This window comes from Festucalex cinctus, chromosome 21 (genome assembly GCF_051991245.1).
Source record: "Festucalex cinctus isolate MCC-2025b chromosome 21, RoL_Fcin_1.0, whole genome shotgun sequence".
Taxonomy (NCBI): Eukaryota; Metazoa; Chordata; class Actinopteri; order Syngnathiformes; family Syngnathidae; genus Festucalex; species Festucalex cinctus.
The window spans coordinates 8,001,808-8,007,807 of NC_135431.1; the positions used below are offsets into that span (position 1 = coordinate 8,001,808).

At 39.9% G+C, this 6,000-nt stretch overlaps 1 protein-coding gene across 30 annotated transcripts in view; it reads right to left on the reverse strand.

The window, feature by feature from the left end:
• Positions 1 to 5,159, reverse strand: part of nrxn3b (neurexin 3b) — a 326,421-nt gene extending 321,262 nt beyond the window's left edge. For 15 of the 30 annotated variants that reach the window (XM_077509906.1, XM_077509908.1, XM_077509905.1 and 12 more), the window contains exon 1: positions 4,930 to 5,157. The gene's annotated coding sequence lies outside the window, so the exon portion shown is untranslated. Of the gene's footprint in view, positions 1 to 4,929 lie in introns of all 30 variants that reach the window. The other 15 variants (XM_077509914.1, XM_077509916.1, XM_077509901.1 and 12 more) reach the window with 3 other exon arrangements.
• Between the last annotated feature and the right edge of the window lie 841 nt (positions 5,160 to 6,000).

The window sequence follows — 6,000 nt, forward strand, 5'->3', positions numbered from 1 at the left end:
AAATTTGAGAATGTCATTTATGCGGTAATTGTGCGCCCTCCAGTGGACAAAAGTAACAAAACAGTTAATTTTAGTGAAAAACTGCAGGTTGTGATCTGTCCTCACAGGCCAGATTGGACACCCTGATTTAGGCTGTAAATCCAACCATGTTTCCACTACAAAATGGTTTCTTAAACCGTGTCAGTTTAACACCCTATTGCACAGTTGGTGGGGACCCAAATAACATTACATCATCATGTACTGTGCTCATGATAAAGAATACAAGCGACATTAATTTATTACATTACACAAAATGTCCCCAATGGCCACGGCAATCATGAACAAAATGCGGCGGGATGTATGTGACGCAACCAACGCAAGGGGATGGGATAGGGCAAACGTGACCGACTGTGATTGCCGTGGACGCCTGCACAGATTTTTAAACCGTTAAAAAAAAAAAAAAAAAAAAGCCCTGACAGTATGCAGTAGTGTGTAACAAAACTTGGAGTCTGTCCGTAGTGGGGCAGGAAGCGGGACGAGAATGTATTTATTTAACATTCCCCCACGTTTGGGACAAGTTTTGTCCGACTATTATCACAGCAAGCGTACTGTAGCAGTTTTGCTAAATTCAATCAGGTCAGAATGTGAGAAATATAACGAGCCAAGCGGGAACATCTGTGGGAAACCACGGGCCGAACCATAGTTTACGCTACCGCTTCCCCCTGACAACCTGTCACAAAAACTTTAAAAACAGCGTTTTGGGCAAACGGAGCTACAAATGGGACCAGGAACATAATAACTGACATTTGATGTTTTACTGAATAGACCTAATATACTGTAAACATGGGAACACAGCACTTGAATTGAAAATACAAGAAGACGTGTTGACAGTTCTGCTCGTGATTATTAACATGAACTGTAGCGAAGACAGAACATGAGTTTCGCCTCGACCGCAAACACTGAAGGCCTGCTTGAATCCTGATAAATACGACTTCATTATCCACCACCACCCTCATTTGCATGCATTTAAAGGATTACAATCATAAACAACCATTCATAGCAGATTTTAGGACGTTGCAATTTATATACAGCATTCAAATCCCATCACTATTGACATTTGGTGGAATTCTCTGTCACGCACTCATTATTTCCATTACAGATGGCGCTGCAAGGCGGCAGAATATCAACGCAGTCCTTGCCTTCGCTCGCAGCTGTTTGAGTGGTCGAGCTAGAAATGATTTACATGACAAAACCCGAAAATGCATACGTTCTTCTTCTTCAGCCCCTCTGCCTTTGCAGTCGGTTTGGCACATAATCGCTGAGTCCAGCGGTGATCGCAGAACCGTGCAACACAATAGACCCTTTAACCACCTGCTCTGAATAGTTAATCTTGCTGCAAGCTATTGAATTGGAGTAACTGACACCTATGCTAATGCACTGTCTGTGCACCTGTGTGTATCCCTGTGCGTGCACGCGTCTCCCTGACAACAGCAGGTCGGACGGCGAGCTTGTTTGTCTTTGTCTTAAAAGAAGTTTGCCGATACAACACGGAAGTCAAAAGCTTGTGTATAGTGGCAATAACCCCGGACGGAGCTGAGTCAATGCAAGCCGCTGACCGCAAACATGTTCCGTGTGTGCCTTCGATCGGAAAAGATTCATATACCCATGAAACCCAAGATGCCGCTCTTCTATGAAAATTGGCTCGGGCCTCGATTCGATTAACATGACTTATTGTGTGTCTTGCTGAGGCATCAGATGTCCTATTTGACGGCGGCAGGCTAACAATGCTAGTTTGTCCTTGCAGTTGAACTGAGTGCTAAAAATTGCTTAGTTACTTCTTTTAAAGGAGAATTCAACCCAAAAAATGTCTTTAAAATAATATATGTACTCACTGTAGTCTAAATACAAGATTCTGATTAACACATTCACTGCCAGGCCAGCAAAAAGATTTGACATTGACGTCTTTTTCCGTCAATGGCAGTGAATGAGTTAATATTCTGTTTGTGAGCTAGATGAGTTAAGTAGCAAAATCCACCAATTTTTATCCATCTCAGGGGGCGGCCATTTTGCCACATGCTGTTGACTGAAAATGACATAATTGTTGCTCAGGGCTCAGGCAACAACCAATCGTGCCTAAGAAACTGTGATGTCATTTTCAGGGGACAAGTGACAAAATGGCAGAATTTCGGTGGATTTTGATGCTTAACTCATAGTCCATGTTATGTAGGGTGACAAAACATAGGGCGGACATATTTTCATTTAAAAAAAGACGACATTCGGCCCGGCCTCAAGATACCTGTTGTGTTAACACGCTGCGCTCCACCAGATGTCCTATTTGACAGCGCAGGCTAACAATGCGAGTTTGTCCTTGCAGTTGAACTGAGTGCTAAAAATTGCTTAGTTACTTCTTTTAAAGGAGAATTCAACCCCAAAAAATGTCTTTAAAATAATATATGTACTCCCTGTAGTCTAAATACAGCATTCTGATTAACACATTCATTGACGTCTTTTTCCGTCAATGGCAGTGAATGAGTTAATATTCTGTTTGTGAGCTAGATGAGTTAAGTAGCAAAATCCACCAATTTTTATCCATCTCAGGGGGCGGCCATTTTGCCACATGCTGTTGACTGAAAGTGACATCATAGTTGCTCAGTGCTCAGGCAACAACCAATCATGTTTCAGCTTTAGAAAACAGGTCAGCCCTGAGCAACTGTGATGTCATTTTCAGGGGACAAGTGACAAAATGGACGATTTTCGGTGGATTTTGCTGCTTAACTCATAGTCCGTGTTATATAGGGTGACAAAACATAGGGCGGACATATTTTCATTTCCAAAAAAAGAGGACATTTGGCCTGGCCTAAAGATTGTGTTGCGTTAACATGCTGCGCTCCACTTCCTATTAATCGCGCAATGAAAACCAAACAATTTCATGAATTTATAAACCCCCCCCGGAACAGAGAGGATGTAAAAATGTGGTTTGTCCTCCCAAAAGTGGACATTTGGTCACCCAAAAAAATGTCCTTTTTTGCCTGGAAATGTCCATTTTTCTACCTCCTTTCCGGGATCCCTTTTTGTTTTGTTTTGTTTGTTTTTTTTAAAATTAATTTATTTATGTTTGTTTATTTATTTATTGGTAATAAATTCATGAAAATGTCCAGTTTTATTGCGGAACAAATCAACTTTTTACGTCCCTCCCTTTCTGAGTGTAGAAAATCAGGTGCAAAGCTGTGTCAGCAGCTCATTAGTAGCGCTCTGCGCTTGCAGATCGGAGACATGCTTCCGGCACGGAGACTTCAAAAGAGAGTCACGTCTTTTTGTGTCATTTTCTATGAAGGCATAAGTTAAAATAATGATAATGTATGGCAACTTTGAGTAAGCCCCGAGCATCATTTAGAGTGTCCTCTTTTTTGGAAATCAAAAAATGGTCGCCCTACTTGTTATGGTCTGGCGAAATGACGTGACATTTGACACATCGGAAGGACCATTTTCTCTCCAATGCAATGCAGTTTTGTATAACTGGCCTCCAGGCGAAGTTAAATGAGGCTTATACGGTGACATAAATTTCACATTGAATATTTCCCTGACACTTAGTCCCCATAGGCCTGGTCTCAAAAAAAAAATGCCCTTCAGCCAAGCATAAGCCTGACAGCATCCTTATCAGCTCAAATTCTGGGCTTGAGCAACCACACACACGCACACCATAAAAAGGATGTTTTTTATAAAAAGATAACACCATGTACGTAATATATAATAAAAGGCATAAAAAATGTAAACATTGAAGTCATACAATTAGAGTAAGTGAGTTTTTCCTGATAAATAGTGTTTGAATTATTAACTAGAGGATATGAGATGGGATACTGTCACTAACCGGCCATAAATGATGCATTGATGCATCGGTGCACATTTTTTGACGTGTACTGTAATACAGCCAAGACCCAATCATGCACCGGAGACCTCTTGATCCAGTTCTGAACGCCCCCTCCCCTCCGCTGTCTATCACAAGCTTTGGCCAGAAGGCCCTATTTAATTCAACATCAGTCACCGGCTGCTTTTACTACTGCTGGTTCGACATATGAGGTCCGGCAAAAGGGCCGCGAGAGAACATTTAGTGGGCACCTGGCAGGTCACTGCCACAATCAAGATGATTTCATTTTTATTTGATTTTTTTTTTTTTATTAATTTTAATTCAACCCTAATTCATTAACACATTCACTGCCAGACCAGAAAAAAATATGCATCATTTGACGTCTTTTTCCGTCAATGGCAGTGAATGAGTTAAAATTTGATGGTAGGGCTCAGTACTGCATTATAGTGAGACGTTTCCAATATTGGTGCCCCTCTATTGCAGCCAAATAAGGTCACCAGAGTATTAGCAAGACCTCTCAGTATGATGAAAAATGCTGCCATAAAATAAACATAATGGCTCCTTGACTTTATCTACTGGAACTGGAAGTCATTGGGTGTCATTTAAAGTTGCATGATCTCACTTTGAACTTTCACATATTCCATGATTGTTGAACTGACGTTTTTACATCGAATGCACAGCGATTAAAAAAAAGGAGATAATCTAAGAGCGACATTTGGCAAGCACGCAGATTATTATTATTAAATATTTGTAAATGTCGTCATCCTCTGCTAGCTGTTGACGAAGAGCATGAGAGCAGTCAGCGTGCTGAAACTTTCCACTTCGACACTCACAATGTATTCGTCCTAAAGCCACTTTTAGTAAGTCACATTCGTGCGCGTGCGCGCGTGTTTTAGCAAATTGCGTGGACCAAAAAGAAGCAAAAAAAAAAAAAAAACGCTCGCACGGATTCGGGTCATCAAATTCACACGATTAAAATGATATAACGAAAAACTTCACAACGAATCAACACGGCGACGTTGACGTTGCATTACGGCGTATTTCAAAATAACACAAATAATAAATAGCAGTTGTAACGCGCCTACCTTTTAAAGAGAGATGATTCACAGCTCCGGGTGCAAATGGTGCGTGCGTAAAATGGAAAATTAAAACAATCCAGGGCAAAAGTCCATCCGGAAATGGTTGAAATGTTGGATTGTTTCGAGAGATGCCGATGCGGGTGTTGGTGCGAAGGTTATCACGACCAAGTGAGCGCGATGAAGGCAACGGTCCTCTCCTCTCCTCTTCCTCCTCCGCCTCCTCCCAGCCAGCTCGGCTCACTCAGTTACTTGTGGATGATGGAACTATGGATCTTTCCCGTGCTCTTCCATTCTGCTCTGACACGCCTTATGCACTTAAGAGGAGAACCGGTCCTCCAGAACCCGACATCATCATCCTAAAATAAATGAAATATTTCAGCTCTTGATTGATTGATTGATTGATTGATTATTTTTTTTTTGAACATACATCATAAACACACAAACAGAGAGACAGCAGAAAAGAAAATGTTAACATAAAAGAAACATCAAATCAGTCAATAATAATCTGCATGTTCAAAAGGGAGAAGTTGAAAACTTATCTCGTCCTACCCCTTATTCATTATATTTTTTAACTTATTTCATTTATAATACAATAGGTTATATTTCAATAAAAGAAAATATACGATCCTGCTCATATAGCGTATATACATAAAATTAATAGAAATAAACGATAATACATCCACATACTCACATATACAATTTTCATTACACTCATTCTGGTACATCGGAAATAAATAAATAAATAAATTACATTATTACAATTGTACTAGCTTATGTCAGACTTAAATAATGCTCTTGAACTTTTCTTTTAAACATTTTTTTTAAACTCAGCAAGTGACTTGCATCTTTTCAGCTCATTACCAAAATTGTTCCACAAATTTACACCTCTTACAGAAACACACCTTAGCTTAATATTTGTTCTCGTTTTTTTTTTTTTTTTTATAGACACTTGTACCCCTTATCTCATAGGAACTGTGTCTAATTTCAAATAGCTTCTGAATACTGTGGCAGAGTAAATTATTATATACTTTGTACATTATTTGTGCTATTTTAAAATCAACCAAGTCATAACATTTC